Source organism: Pezoporus flaviventris, unplaced genomic scaffold, assembly GCF_033815535.1.
Source record: "Pezoporus flaviventris isolate CSIRO_AGI_PZ_B2104156 unplaced genomic scaffold, CSIRO_AGI_Pfla_v1 ptg000002l, whole genome shotgun sequence".
Lineage (NCBI taxonomy): Eukaryota > Metazoa > Chordata > Aves > Psittaciformes > Psittacidae > Pezoporus > Pezoporus flaviventris.
In genome coordinates this window covers 12,736,113-12,753,161 of record NW_026892550.1, presented here as the reverse complement: position 1 = coordinate 12,753,161, position 17,049 = coordinate 12,736,113, and positions in this window count along the sequence as shown.

The following is a 17,049-nucleotide window of genomic DNA, read 5'->3' as shown; positions in this document are numbered from 1 at the left end:
CATTGGAAGGTGGGCTAATGTGAGAGTGCAGATCTCAAAGCTGTCTCAGCCAAAGGGTGGGACTTTTAATTTCCATGGTTATGTCATTTTGGCTGTTCTCCAGAAAGGCACATTTTGGAATACCGGGTTCTGAGGCAAATGTATCTGGAGTCTAATTTCATGCACAGCCTTTTCCATAATTTCAGAAACCACAAGTCTATGGTGAAGTGCATCCAAGTTCTCATTGCACTTACTAAGCCTTGTGTTTCAGTCCTATATCTACAGAGCATTCACTGGACAGAAGTTACCTATGAATTGCTTTCTTCAGGGCAGTTAGAGTCAATTAGGTCAGTACAACTTTGGTGCTTCTGGAGTCAAGCTAAGTAGGAAAAATAAAACATTTCCTGGTATTCTTCATTTTAGGAGCTGTAGTCATTATGAAAAAGCTGAGCTCTATTCTGCGTCTCTTTTCCCGCAATGCACCAGTTGTCATTGTGTCAGAACTTCATGTTTGAATAACTCAGAGTAAAGATGGTAGTGGCTTTTCTGACACCTTCTGTAGCAGAGCAAGCAGGAGCATAGTGAAGGACAACAGTGAATGGGTTTAAATTATGTCTGTGCAGCCCAAGTCCTGTGTCCTCCCATGCTGAAAATGTAAGGATCTCAGCTTTCTTACTGTCAACCTGAGATGAGGAAAAATCAGCCCCATTTCACACCTGGGCAAATGAGAAAATCAGTGACTGAACCAGGAACCAAATAGAAATCTTCAGATTTCCAGCAGTCCCCTTCTGATGCCTCTTGATTAAATCATTCTGCACAAGAACTACAGTAGGGTTTTTTAAAAATATCCTGCTAACTTCTATGTATTTTAAAATTATTGGGAATACCTCTGGAAAAAAGTATCTCGCTTTCTAGGAAATACAGTTTGTTTCTTCAGACATAACAATACCATGGGTATTGTAATTTGAATATTTATTTGGAAAGAAGCATAGGGCTTTTGAAGATAGGAAGCTTGGTCTAGCTTCAGAGATAAGGAATTTTCAGAGTTTCCCTACTCTTGTAGTATGGAATATTTGTACTTTTGGTACCTGCTTTATACTATGGATGAACTTTTTGAGAGGACTCAACCTCCAAAAATTCCCACAAATTCTCGAATTTTCACCAAAATTTGAAAAGTCAAGAAAGAAAATGATTTTTTTTTTTATTTTTTTTTTAAAGAGGAGAGAAAAATTTGGAAGCTAAGAGCTTTTCCAAAGTTATCTCCTAATATATGTCAGTCTTACCTAGAAAATGTTACATGTATCTTCCTATTCACTCAAAAATGGGGAGACATTGTTAATGCCCACCAAACAGCTCTGGCAATGAAGTACTGAGTCCGCAACATTTCAGCTCCTTTAACTTCAGAGCTTTTATTATTTTATGCAGTGTGTTTTCTACTCACTTTCAGACACAATTTCATTTTAATAAATTTCTGTTCCTTTTGCAACCTCCTTTATTCATCTACCACTTCAGCATCAGTACAGATTACATATCTAATCTCATTCACTGCATGACTACTTGTAGCAGAATAGAGCTGAGTGACTCAATCTTTCAACTTGAGGAAGCTCCATGAGTGCTCCACCTTTCTTTTCTCCCCCAAGGGGACCAATGAGTACCTACCGCCTGATATCACCTCATCTGAATTTGACCAACCATAGCTGAGACTGTGTTGAGACAACACATTTTACACTGCTGTGCTCAATCTATGTAGACATAGCTGAACCTGGATAATAAATTCCACTCCCCTTTCCACCTTTACCTTAGTTTTTTCAGATGCTGCCCTGAGCAAGGCAGCTCAGTACTTGCTGGTAGCTGCCGCACCTCACCCATGCCTTTGCCTGGTTTTCATTCCATTTCAATGTATTACATTGTTTGTTCCTGTAGGTTATTTCCAAGAGTGATACAACACTGGGAATTGATCAAATGGAAAAAAACGGCTTCAAGGATGGGAAATTCAGCAGGTTCCAGCTTGCAGAGGTTCCTTGCAATATAGTCACCGGCTGCAGCATGCATGGCTCCTGCCTGTTAGCACCACAAATGGCATAACTAATCCTGTGGGTCTCAAGACTGCTGTTGGTACCCATGTTCCAACATCTTTGAGCTTCTCTCTGCTCCCTTTCTTGAAAGAGCAGCAGAACTTTGAACCTCAGCTGCAGTCATCACCTCTCTTGAAAGAGTTAAAAAAGAGAAGGCAAAGTGCATGAATCCTAGTAAGGTTAGAGCCACCAGGCACTGAATACCTAGAGGTTTTGAACTGATATCCAGGTGCCTCACTTGCTCCTTCCATTGCCATTACCGCAGTGAGACAATGCAGGGTCACACATAAAGACTGGCCATGTTACAGGGCTTTTTAACTGTTAGTTTCTACTAGAAGAAAAGGATGTGTTAGGATCCTTATCTCTTTAACAAGGATACATGGAACAGACTTCTCCAGAAACATGTCACTATCCACGTAAAGTATGTGTTGTATTCAGCTACTAGAACTTCCAAAGTTGCTTATCGATGCCACTAGGAATAGCTGTTTTAAGACAAATAAGTGATAATGACCAAGTGGAAGAACTGCGAAGACTTGCTATCAAGTTGCTTCTTCCCATCAGTTGCTGCCTCAGCCACTGATCATAGCAGGCCCTGTGTAGAAATGGTACACTTAATTCACCTGAAGCTCCCAATGGACCATGAAAGTCTCACACTGATTTCCAAGCAACAGTCAGACACATGAAAGGGGCTTTGTTGTATAACGAGAGCCTGCAGCATGTTCGAAACTGTCTGTGAGTGTGGCCATATAAGCACTCTGTGGTGGTTTGTGTGTGCCAAAGACGAGGAGGGTTGTTCCAGTCAGCCAGAACGTTTGATGTGAAGATGAATTTTAAAATCCAGGAATTACAATATTATCTGTAGCAGGAATGTACTCTATACATCCATAATACGTACAATAATTATATGTAATGAGTGTGTTTGGATAACAGAATATTACTTAAATCATGTGAGTTACCTTTACATCTGTTGCCTGAAGGAGATACGGTTTCTAGAGTCACTCTAGAGGTGGTGTGATTCCCAGAATAGCTGGGACTGTTTTCAGGATACTGCACAGCAGCCAGATCCCTACAGATGTATATGCTATGGCAGCCTTCTTCCTTGTAAAAGGGTTTTCCAAAGGATGGCTGCTGCGGAAGTGTTCAAAAAAAATGCTGATGAGGTCCTTAGTTAAATGGTTTAGTGGGATATTTTGGACCTGATGACCTGAAAGGTCTTTTCCAGCGTAGCTGATTCTATGATTCTTCCCTGCAGTGAAAGCTTCCAGGGAATTTTGTGTCTTGCCTCTTTTTCCTGCAGGCATGAACGTAGTCTTTGCTCTATGTGTGTGACAGCCTATAGTGTTTAAACTGAAAGAGGGACATTTAGATTAGATACTAGGAAGAAATTCTTCACTATGAGGGTAGTGAGTCCCTGGCACAGGTTGCCCAGAGAAGTTGTGGCTGCCCCATCCGTGGCAGTGTTCAAGGCCAGGTTGGATGTGGCTTGGAACAACCTGGTCCAGTGGAAGGTGTCCCTGTCCACGTCAGAGGGCTTGGAAGTAGATGGTTTTTAATGTCCCTTTCAAACCAAACCATTCTGTGATTATACGGTTATGCAGAAAAAGAAAAAAAAATAGAGGAAAGACCTATTTTAACAGAGTAATTTTATTACCAAAAGTAAAACAAAGACCTACCATTGTATTGAAAAAGTCTTCTCAGAACCTGAGTATGCAGTTTTTCCTCATCTAGCTGGAGTATATTTCCAAGCAAAGTTCCACTTTTCAAAAGCTGCTAGTGTTTAGCTGGGTGCCTCTGCTATCTTGCGTATTTCTTTTGTGACATTGCTCTTCAGGAGGATATTCAAGCACTAATTTGTTTTACAGGTCTTTGTGGCAATGGAAGAACAGAAGATGGATGTAAACCAGGATCACTCCAGAAGCACAACACACAGGTTTATGTCTCCTTCCTCTGGAAGAACAGATGAAGTATGAGTCAGGGGCATATGAAAAAAAAACAACCTGTACCAACCAAACCAAAATGAAACAAACCCCCTAAACCAGAATTGTATTAAAGCAGATTTAGTGGTGTTTGGTGAATCATTACAAACTCATCAACTGGCAGATGCTGTTTGCTTTTTGAGCCCTTTCCTTAAAAACTGGGCATTCTTTTTTAATTATTATTTATTATTTTATACCTGTTATTGCAGCACTAATGTTACCTTAATGTCTGAATTTAGACCTCTGTTTGGAGCTGATTATACTGGGTCATGTCTGAATGACTTACCTGAATATGCCCTCTGCTTCCTCCTGGCAAAAGTATAGCTAATATATTTGCTAGTATATTGGCTTTAGTCTCTGGAATCAAGACAAGATTTACTTAGAGATGAAAACTAACTCATCTTCCTACCAAGCACCAGTTTTCATATCACCCTTCGATCTCTTGCCAAATGAATGTTGAATTTGGCATTTGAAAACTATGTATTTTTATTCATTGAGTGTTTTCCTCCTCAGGTCCTCCTATTTATACAAGAACAGCACTCTCATGACATGTCTGTTCAATACTAATGGAGCTCCTCTGGACTTACTTAGGTACGACTAAGAAGTAAATTTGGCCTCTAGTTAGGATTAATTTTATTCTTTGAAATAGCTACAGTAATTTACTATCGACCAGTAAGTCAGAGGTGGCCAAGTAATTAACTGCTTCCAAATAGAATTAATTGAACAACTGAAAGCAGTCCCAAAGGAGAAAGTAGCACAAACAACATCTACCAACAGCTCTTTCTTTCTACACTCTTTTAGGTCATGTCTTTTAGGCCATGTCTTTTAGGCTTCTTCATGAGTACAAGTGCTGAATGCAAGTTCAGCAAACACTCCAGTGAATATGATCTCAGCAGTACCTAGTGGATATGTATCTGACCTGGTGGATATGGAAGTTCTTCAGTTTCCAGGAACATGTAGCTCAAGCCCATTCATGGTGGCTGCCAGCATACTGAGCAGTGCTTCTAAGTAATAAATCTTCTACTTTGATAATGGGGTATCAATTGATGATTCGTTTTGATCATACCTTTCTCTCTTATATTTGCCTGAAATACCTGGTTTGAGAGAACAGCTAGTCCATGTAGAACATAATATTGACTTCCTAATGTTGCCTTGTTAGGTAACTGTGTGACTCAAGGAGTTGTTACCAGCTCTTCATTCAGACAGCCTGTAGAATTAATTGAGAATGACATTTGTGGAGTCACCAGCTTTGTTCTGCCCAGATAAACAGCACACTGTTACTTTCCCTGTGTCCTCGGTTCAGCAGTAACAGTCATTTTTCTCCTTCTTAGTAGCTGGTGCAGAGCTGTGTTTTGACTTTCAGCCTGGGAACAGAGCTGAGATGATGGAAAGGATGAGACTTAGCAATGGGAACTATTGCCCCATGTTCAGACTTTCCTATCATCCAGAGGTTTTCCCAGCCTAAAAGCCTACAGCACCTGGGAGTCCCAGGCAGTCTCAGGGAGGAGGGGAAGCCAGGAGGAAGCAGAGATAGGGCACTTGACCCAAACTGACCAAAGAGGTATTCCATACCACAGCACGTCTGTCCCAGGATCTCAAACAATTGAGGGACAATCTATCTGATTTATCCAGCTCCTCACGTGTACCAACACACGTCTCAGCTCTGTTCCCAGGCTGAAAGTCAAAACACAGCACTGCAACAGCTACTAAGAAGGAGAAAAATGACTGCTACTGCTGAACCCAGGACACCCTGGCAATATACATGTGAGGAAATTTTAGAGAAAGGTAGAAGCTCTGTCTTTAAGAATTCGAATAGTAAGATGAAAGGAGAAAAACAAAATGGGCATTGCTGAAGGAATGATAGAAACTTCTCTATTGCTCAAGTTTGGACAATGGGAACAGTTTACGGGCTATAGGGGTGCAGAATTCAAACTCAATAGAACTGACCAATATTCTCTTTTTCATGTTTTCTGATTACTGATCTACAGTTTTTGGAAAAGTTGAAAGCTCTTCTGGGTGTGACCTAACCAACAAAAAGATCAAAACCCTGCAAAGCAGATGAAGACATCATCTGTCTGTAAGTGTCTTTGGCAGTTCTAAAGATAATTGTCTCTCGTGATTTCTGTACAGCTGGAGTATGTTCTGCTACGTATCACAGGGAGATTCACTTTCTTAGAACATGCTAAACAAAACCTAGCCACATTTCATACATATGCAGGATGCTGGCCAGGTGCTGTAATAAATCTTTCTTCTGCATTACTATTATTAATCAAAGTCATCGGGGAGCAAAAGAAATAACAGGATACCAAAGATTTCCATTCATATGGAGAGAAATCCAGCTTTGTGCAGGGAAACAAGAAAAGGCACAGCTCAATGAGTCATAAGACCCTCAGAATGAGCAACCTGACCTAGGACTTATATTAAGTATTAATTTGGCTTCAGAATTTACTGATTTAGTGTTCATTTCTTGAGGCCACCACAGAATGGCACTCGGGAACACCATGATGCCAAGAGGCCAGCAGCTGGCAATTTCACTGTAACTTCTGATCAGCCTGTCTCAATGACACATGTAAATCCTGGATGACTTCCACCTGCACCTACACTCTCCAAGAATTCAAAATGTCAACACTTCCATCGGCTTCTCTCAGTGTTTCTGAGGGTGTATGGCTGAATAGAAGGAATATGAACAATCATGAAGTGGGAATCCAACCAGTTTCTAGATTCTGGAAGAACTGATACATAATGCAAAGCCATTCTATAAACTTACTCCAACTGCCCTGTTAAAACTATCAGTCTAGTGGACAATCTGTTACTAAATCAACTGAACAGTTTAATTTATAAGCAAAATAAATCAACTTAAAATTCTGGGCATCTTGAAAACATTTTTGTTAGATTGTATAACCAGACACATGAATAGAAATGTATGGAAAAAGGCAGCTTAAAATTACATGCTTACATAAACCATATACACTATGTAAAATGGTCGTGTGCCTAAAAGGATTGAAGTGTTTTCATTCTGCCTGGTTTTATGACTGGGACATCCAGTTACCATGGAGTGTTACTCTAATTTTGGGCAGGCTCCTGATTGTTATTGATGATAGAAAGTTCTTAGGGTTGCCATTCTCTTGCAGCCCAGAGCTCAGACTGATCATTGGTAGTGAGCAATAGTCTCATCCAATGGCTGCTGTTACAATATCATTCATAATTTAAGTACGGAAAGAAACAAATTTCATTGTTTGTAGTAGCTCTTGAAATATTTTTTGGGGGCATGTTCCTGCTAGTTTAAATGTTCTTGTTACTGCAACCGGCTCTGATGAGTTACTGCTCGTCATAGTCACCTCAGATTTCATCTACCAATTCCAGGCGAGCAAGAGACTACAACATATCTGTTGTTTGCTAGAAACATTTCTGAGTCTAGACAATCTTATGGTCCTATTTTCTCTCCCTTACTGGGAGTGATAAGTTTCCAAATGCCTCTGGTCCTCATAAGTCAATAAATAGGGTCTAAAACTTAACCTCTGAACTTAGAATGGCATAAGGAAATATACCTTCATGAAATCTGGGAGTCTTCGGATTTGATCCTTCAGCTGATGAGTTAGAGGTAGATGAATTATGCTTCAGAGCTTTGATGGAGGATGTGTGGTGCTCTTTTTACTGTGTGCCATTTCATGATACAGTACTAAATCACTAAACACACGTACTGCTGGTGCACAGGAAACAACAAATAATGGGCACTGTCTGAGCAGTGCATGGCAGTGCAGACCATTCGGAGGTCTCAGGGGCTCCAGCCAGGAGGTATAAAAGAAACCTTCGTTGGACATCATTGTAGAAAAAGAATCACTCTTGCATCTCTTTTGCCAAGTTGATTTATTGCACACTGGATGTGCACCTGTCTGGCAACAAGCAGCACATATGAACAATGCTTTCTTTGTTCTTTCCAGAAACTAGCTTGCTTCACTGAGATTTGAAGAAATCTCGCACTGAGATGCTAGTATGCAGTGAAGTGTGTCTGATGAAGGCATCGTTGCTGCTGAGCTGCCAGGGGAGATTCAGCTTGGAAAAACAGTTTGAAAAATGCTCTTTTCCACCCACAAGGAAATTCGTGTGCCTCTTTTGTGATAGGCATCTCGAAATCTATGAGCAATGGGTGCAGCAAATGAAACAAGCTGTCAATCCTGGCCACCACTGTGAGTAAGCTTTTAAAATGAACATGTGGTGACTTCAATTTTTTGTACAATTCACAATGTTTTGTGTCTTCTACGTCCCCATTGAAAGCACTCAAATCTGTACATTGCACTAAAGAAATAAATTCCTTGGCCCCACTGTTGCTTTAGATTTCTAGGCTGTGTTGACAGCTGAGCAGGTCTGCAGCATCCATCCTGCCTTAGAGGCAAAACACAATGCTCCAAGGAAGCTCCCACAGATGGAGGTGAGTCCCTTTCAGATGCCTTATAGCTGAACTTCACTTGTGTTTGCCACTGTAGGAAAGACACGAATGAAGCTTAAATGCTGTCAGAATACTCCAGAGTTATCACAAAGGTGTACATGTAAAAAATCAGCCTTTGCCCAGAATTTTGGAAGAATCAAGAACAATAATAATGAAACAGTAAGATTAAGTAATGATACCTGCTGCTAGACATTTTGTTTAATGGCCAATCATAAGAACATGTGGATCAAATGCGGATTGAAATATTCAAACAGTCATGCCTAAGACTTCAGTTTAGTCAAAAGCCTACAATAATTCATTACGCATTCATTATATATCATCTCGTAATGAATTTGATTAAGGGCCTCAGGATATGTGAGGGACATATTTGCATATAATGTACTAGCCGAATCTTTGCAGTGCTTAGTTACAGGCAGTAGTACAGAGTTCCCTGATGAGGAAAGCTGTTGGCATTTCGGATCAGCAGTGGTCAGACCTGGGGCACGAATAGGGTGGGAAATCATGACCAGCACCAAAGCAACAGTAATGGTCACGCTGGGCGGTGTAACTGACGGCATGGGTTTAGCTCACCAGAAGCCCTGCACAGTCATTCTCAACCACAAGGGCTATATGATGATGGTGAATACCTTGTTTGCTAGTAATAGAGCAGAAACCTGTTATAATAAATACTATGAAGACAGGGGAAAAGAGGAATATGTTGCAGCTTGATGTTCATTTAGGTAAATAAACTGTTAAGAGCGATGTGTGTGGTCTTGCTTGAACCTCATCTCTTTTTTTCATCAAGAAATGTTGTCCAGGATTTCAGGCATTTATGTAGGACTCAGCTCATCTAATAGTTTAGACAGAGCTGAAAGAAAACAGTACATGCATAGTATGTTAATAAATTCTGGACGTATTGCGGTCATTCCACATTCTGTCTGCAACCAGACTCAAGTATGGTAGTTTTATTAGACAGAGAGAGCAGTAAAAAGCCTGCAGCAGCTTTAGGAGTCTGTAACACCAATGCAGATGTTATCAATGCTTCTTGGAATTTAAACACATGCTTTTGATGTATGCTGTTGTCCAAGGTCCTATAGGTCACAGGTTGGATTCCTGTTATTCCTGTGCTATTTCTACAATGACTTACCAAAACATAAAATAACTCCACAGCTTACAAACAGCATATTGTCCATAGAACCTGCAGATGTTGATCCTGTCTGCAGAAAATTAAAAAGCTAAAGCTGAAGCCGATGGGTCAAAATCCAACATTACTCAGTCTTCATTTCCATAGTACTATTGCCAGAAACCTGCCAGGAAAGAGCCTTTACCTGAGGCTACCATGTGAATTTTACAAGCAGGAACATCCCAAGAAACAGTGTTCTCTAAAGGGAACAGTTTGTTCTGTTTCAGTTGGTAACAAGAACTATAGTTTTGTTGAGGCCTGTGTTGAGATACTGTATCCGTGACGGGGAAAATAAAAATTACAATAATACAAGCTCTTTATATCTTTGTTATGCTAGTCCTCCATCATAATTATCAATACATGCGTACTACCAATGAATTTGTACTATTCATTCAAGCCTGAGTTTGGATTTAAATTCCCTTCATCTGCTGAGCATCACAAAAATGTGGGTGTTTGGAGGGCATTGCTGGGTGGTAAATGGGGATGTAGTCATAGAAGCTGGCTCATCCTACTCTCCTCTGCAGTTTCAGCTGCAACATGCACGGTGAAGCCTTCTAGAGTTTAAATACTTTTGTTCAAACACTGACCTTTCTTTGGGATAACCAAAAATCCTGACAATCACTCCAGGAAGAAAAATTCACCCCTGGCAAGGATGCATTGTATTTCTTCACTCCTCCTCCAGCTTTTTCCTTCTGGGAAATGTTTGGTCTCCAGTGACAGAGATCCGACCCAGTCCCTGGGGAGTTTTTTTCCTGCAGTGGTTCCTGTTTTCCCTTCCTCAGGTCTGAGATGCTCGAGCAGCTCCAGGCAATGGCTGATGCTCTCCTCTGGGGAGTCTTCCACTGCCTGCTCTGCTCTTCGAAATGTTTCCTGTCGTGGATTCCGGTACTCCCTGGACCAGGCTGCTGGAGCACAGTCACTACATTGGGGATGTTTCTCCACTCATGTGCAGGGGGATGGACTCTTTCCTGGGTGGACTCAGAACTGGGACCAAAGCAGCACAAAAGGCTGGTTCTCTCCCTGTAATTATTAAATGGAATATCCCTGACAATACTAAGCAGAGTTTTAACCAAATTTGGATAATAATGATATTTCTATCTCTGGCTAGGGACATTTTCTAACAGTCTCTACCATGGGTTTATTGACCAGTAGGTGCCTTTCAACTCATGGGCAGCCGAGCACTTTTTAATTGTGCTGTCATTTATATTTAGTACAACTCACCCACTGCTGGAGTGCAGGAGGAGATATATGAATAATTTCCTATCCATTTTTAATTTACTACATCAAGTTTGATCATGCCAAGTCTTAGCCAAAGTAACCTTTGCTGAGCTAATTGACAGTAATGCCAATGAAAAGAGTGGCGATTTTAGAAATGCACACTGGTATATTTCTGCTGTGGGACTGTATCATTTTTGACATTGTAATTAAAAAACAATTATTTCTGCACTGATGCAATTTGTCATGCTGTACATCCCCAGATCAAAATCCGTCCTCTCCCAATAAATTATCTCTGTGCCACTTTCTTTAAGGTAATATTGTGACACTGTGAGCGCACACAATTCAAACCAAAAGGACATAGAATATTCAGTGATTTTGCTCCTCTTCTTTGAAATATCAATCATCTCTTTTTGGCTTCAACATTCAGTTATATTCCACAGCTCATGGCTTGTGCCTTCCATCTATTTTATTCATGGGCACCTCCGTTTTCATGGAGGACATAGTAGAAACTAGCCAGAAGCAGAAAAATATATTAGAATTATGGTCAGATGGAACATTTGTGGCACTTGAGCAGGACTGGGGAGTTAAAGAGGACTATAGAGCATCAGCAGGTGTACAGCTATGTTTCCATGAGGTTTTGTGCTTCAATTTAGTATTTAGGTTTGGAGAGAACTCAGAAGTTTGTAAAGAGATCTTTAACTTGCTAGGACTGTTGGTTTTCTCTTGGTGAATTGAGACTGTGATATGTTGTTGCTGGTGAGAGGTTTTTGTCTTTCAGGAAAGCTGATAAGTAAAGCATGATGCATATAATTTGTGTTTGAAAGAGAGGTTCCCTGAAACTTCCCTGCCGTTGAGCATTTTGACCACAATATCCACTGAGCTTCGACTGGTTAGAGTGTAACTGAGCTGGTTTTCAATAGCAGAGAATCTACCTCTCAACTTTGCTCCAACAAACCTGTGACTACTTTCTGTAATCATTTTATTATGACTCATAAGGGATAAACACAATAAAAGCAGGGATTGAATTTTGTTCTAGCTATGTCAGTCTAATCCAAAAGCCTGCTGCAGGGGATCTAAGATGTCTATTTGCACTACAAGAATAGCAAAGAATAGGAGAGGGTGAAGTAAAAACTCACAGACTCTACCAAATAAATAATCTTCAAATGTTTGCAAAGATCTCTTTAATTCACCAAAAAAAGAGAGTAAGGTGTGTCTGTATTAAGATCTACTTTAATGAGAAGCTACCCTTCCCCACAAAAGTAAAGATCTTTAGCACAGGATACAAGAAGTTGTTGCTAGAACCTGAACATAGGCAAAGTATAAATTAATTTCCAGTAATGGTACTGAGTAATTACTGACATAACCTATGATGGGAAGAGTGGATGCTTCATCGCCTCATGTTATCAGAAAGCATGAGGCCTCTCTGCAAAGGATACATTAGCTTAAAGCACAATTTGAGGACGGAGTAGAGGCACGATACAGGATTAAACTAAAAAGCTGTAGAATTTGTAAGATCATTTTCAATATTATGATAACCCTGGTGATCTTAAAATGTTAAAATATCAGCTTATTGTTCCTCCCATCCAGGCAAGAAATCTCAACTCTGGAGATGGGATTGTTTTCCCACTGTTGCATAGCAAGTCCCCGGTAACCCTAGAAATTAACCCCTATCCATAATAAAGTGCATTCAATACAGCTACAGTGCAAAGAAAAACGTAGTTAATTGATGAAAAAAATATTCAAGCATCCCAGGACTTGCTTAAACTTAGCAAGCCATAGATTGCTGTTTTACTGCTTTGTGAAATAGTCCCACAGATCACAGATCAGATGTGTCTGATACTTCTCATAGAAACTATGAGCCTCTGATAAAAATCTCTGAAACAAAATCTGTAGAAATAAGAAATGGGCTATCACCCATATTACTGTTTTGTTTATTTCTATTATTTACCTATGACTAGACCACTTCTTAGTCTTGTTTCATGTTTGTCTGCTATAAATCAAGCATACCAATGTTGTTGAAAGTCTGACTTCGGGAGAAGCAGAACTGGCTCCTTCTGGTCACCTAACATTGTATGTAGTATATGTAACACAAAAATATGTTCCTGCACAGGGCCTTGTCATCAAGAAGTTTTATTATCAATCCCAATGCAGCTCCAACTGACTGGTTATCAAACTATACATCCCCTCTGTGTCTGACCCACAGGGAATGTAATTTGCTAATGTTCACAGACAGATCTTTTGCTCAAGCTCTTAAGGTTCAGACCTCAGCTGCAGAAGTCCCAGGTCTAATTGCAGTGCAGGGCTATTGATTTGATTAATAGTTCAAGAAGAGTAGGAATGGAAAAATATTCTTTGTGGAGTTTGTCCTAGTCCTGTGCAAGCCATTAGTGTAACCCTCTTGTATTGACTGATTCCTGGATTTTCAATTTCAGCAAGAGAAAAAAAAAAAAAAGAATATTTCCTTTAAGCTATTTATGGTGTAGACATAATTCATAAATAACACCTGATGCATTTTTATTCCTTTAAGCAATAGGAAAGAAACTGTGAGGTTTTTGCCATGGGGGCATCAGGCAATTCCTTCTGTGCCTAAATTAGCAAAAATAAATCTAAGGGAGTATGGTGTGTGCACAAAAATAAAACCCTAAAGCAAGCAAATGTGATCTCAGTCTTGAAAATAAAAGTAGTCAACAGAAAACAACATATGAAATAGACAGCAGATTAATATCAGCGTGGTGGTTTTTTCTCTAGCACAATACCAGATTTTCTAACCGACTGCATTTGGCATGCTTGAAAGACTTCATTATCACACAGCCAGTTCCTGCAACATCAGCAGATTTTAGAACTGTGGCTTTACATACCCAGAAAATGGATTGTGAAATTGCAATTCTTACATATTTTGCAAACCCTTTAATCTCTGTGTGTGAGAGGACGTTGTGATGTTCTTTTCTGTTTAGGAATATTTCTCACAGGGAAACATTTTATGTTTGGGATTTGTTTTATGCAACTTTAGCCACCTGGAAGCTAATTTTATAAATTTGAGCTAATAATCTAGACAATTTCATGGCCACTGGAGAGAGACAAAAAGCTTCTGTTGGAGCACACCTCATCCCTAGTATCTTACCCCACCAGTGCAGAGCAGGATAATTGCTTTCAGGATGTGCCTGAACTGTCCCTTTGACTAAAGAGGAAGTCTGTACAATGAAGTGAGTAATCTTGAATAATATTAATCCTATCTAATGCAGTTAGTATGGATTTTAGCCCCCTCTACTCTACGTCAGTGCACACCCAAATCTCAGTAGTGAAATGAATCAGGGTTAAGCTAGCAGTATTGCTGTGAAATGTGCTGGTGTGGAGCAGATGATCCTGTATGTGCTTCCTAGGCTCTTCTGATCTGGGCAAACAGTGCCACACAAGAAAGGAGGAACGGTGAGCAAGCCGCTCCCCTCTCCCACTCCACAATGCACTGATGAAAATAAACATACACTTTGAAACAAAAAAGTCCCACTGATTCCCATTTCTTTCGGCTAGATATAAGCTCTTTATTTTATTGCCAAGCAAGATAAAAATATTACCCCAGACCATTTGACTGTCCTGGTTTATTGAGTGGTCAGTGAAGCATTTGTTTTGGCAGAACAGAGGGATGGGGCTGCAAGATAAGGAGTAAACTGGAAAGGCTTCATAGGACTGCTTAAGCCTGCACACCTCTCTGTGGCTTAGTCAAGTACTGAATCCAGCGGTTTAGCTTTGAGGACAGACAGGTGTACACCCCAAGGTTATAGGTAGACAATATGGTTGTTAGGATCCAATGACATAGCTAGACCTTTTCTGTATCTTTTTCATCCACTGCTGAGGCTTGTGGTGTATTTACTATGTGTTTGCTTCTGTTATTCAGCCATACTATTTGTTTTTTGTCTTTTCACCAGCCTTCATGTTTTATATGCAAAATGTTTTCTTTGGATTAGCCAGTGCATTACTCTTTTCAAAATGTTTAATAGGAGGGATCAGGCTCTTAGCACATTTAATTGTTGTTTTAAGCCTATAAATGGTACTGCTATTAAGTGAGAGTTTCTGAGGTGCAACCTGTTCACCAGGTGTCCTACCTGAAGGCTTGCTGATCTCCTTTTTCTACTATTTCTACTGAGCTCATTTGTGTAAGGCTCGTTGTTTTGGCTATCAGGGAGTCTTCCCATATACATGCATGAAGGTAGTCCAGATTAAGCAACGGGAAACTTCTGCCTCTGACTGATATACTCTATAGTGCTGTAGCAATGCTGGGTTCCATCCAAAACCACTCCCTTACTGCCAGTGTCCAGGGGAACCCAGATCCACCGCACTATATGCTGTCAATACACAGATAAACAAAATCAAACCCCCTTCTTCAAAGACGTTCCCCTGTAGATTATGTTATGCCACCGCATTAAGAATTTTGGACTCCAAACAAAAACAGCACAAAAAAAGGTTAGGAAAAAAAAAAGGTCCTGAGGATAAGATTTATTGCCCTTCGCATGTTTTAACCTTTATTTCCAGGTTTCAGTTTTTTCTCTAGACTCATTAGGTTTGTTATTTTAAACTAAAGCCTATAGACAGAGTCATTAATTTCACCCACATCCATACACATAAACAGTGGGAAGAGCTGACGCTCCTGACGGGTGACCACAGGGAGATTCAGGAGGCTGAAGCCATGGGGTGGGTGGGGCAGCTCCCTGGGGTCAGGCAAGAGGAAGCACAAGGCATGTGGGGCTGTTTGCATATGGCCTGACCCTAGGAGAGGCTGACAGGTTTCAAATCAAGCACAAGGCCAAGCAAGGAGAACAGGTGTTTCTGTATTTCATTTGTTTCCTAATCTCAAAAGTAAGTTTAATAATTGCAGGCTCTTGTCAGGGTAAGTGCATCAAAGACTTGGGAGCTGCAATGCTGTGTTAATGCAGTCATAGAAGTAGCTTTCCCAGGGCTGTGTCTTTCTGGGAGTATGTAACACTGATATCACCTTATCACGCAATAACCTGGATTCCTTGTGGGTTTCCAGGCAGTCCTCCTCTTGGGTTTCTGGGCAGCGCTCTTTCTTTGGCAGTGTTTGCTATTGGGGCACAAACTAGTTCATTTTATCTTGGACAAATTGAGACAGAGATTACCTTCATCAGTTTTAAAAGATATTTTCAAAACTCAACATTTCAAACTACATCAAGAAACATTTCTTCCACATAGTAGGAAAAACACACAGATTATTTTCCTTTTATTTAGTTTTCTGTGAATTTGGGATATTTTGTACTGGTTTGAAAGCTTTTTTGGTTTATAAATTTTCAGCAGAGCAATAGGATTTAAATTTTACCTGTCTGGTAGGACATGTCAACATGGCATTTCACGTATGTGATCATGGATAACAAAAATACTTGTTGGAAATGAGCTCACTCATGTTCTGCTATGCATGTAATCTGAGCAGTTTGACAAACTGCTCAAGCCCGTAACACACATGGGCTGGAGTATGTGTTAGTGGACCAGGCGTACAGCTATGGTGCACCTGTGCTAATAAATAAAGGAGGCCAACATCAATGCTCCTTCCTTAAGGGCAAGCAGCAGGACATGGTAGATGACACCAAGCTCTGTGGGACTTCAGAGTGGTACTGGGGAAAGGGGCTGAGGCATATCCAGAGTGTGTGGTAACCACTGTGCTTGGGCTGGCAATTCTCCCCTTGCAAGTGGAAAAGGGAAAAAGCAAACAAACCATTAGCGTCCTGCACTCTCTTCCCAGTACACCCACTACAGACCTGCAAAGCCTGCAGCCCCTCTTTGCAGTCAGAATGAAACCATGCAGTTACAAGTTCAGTTATTGCCCTGGTGTTAAGTGTGTTTATTGCCAAGTTTCCCTGTTAAGGTGTGTCTTTTTACACACCTGTAAAAGAAAGGTTTTCTGCTGGGACCTGTGTTGTCATTTACTCCAGCACAGTTGCCTGTATGAAGTGCTCATCTCAGCTTTCAGTAACACAGATTTGCTCCTTAGCATTTTACTAAACCACTGATAAGAAGTCACCTTTGTTAATTAATATGTCTGAGAACAACATATATATCCAGATGTCTGTTTTCAAGGTAAAGACACAGGATGTTTCACTTCCAACCACATGCAAAAACAATGACTTCTCTGTATAAGATGGAAAGTGAGGTAGTGAGAGTAGTCTGGGAAAGACATGCACTGTG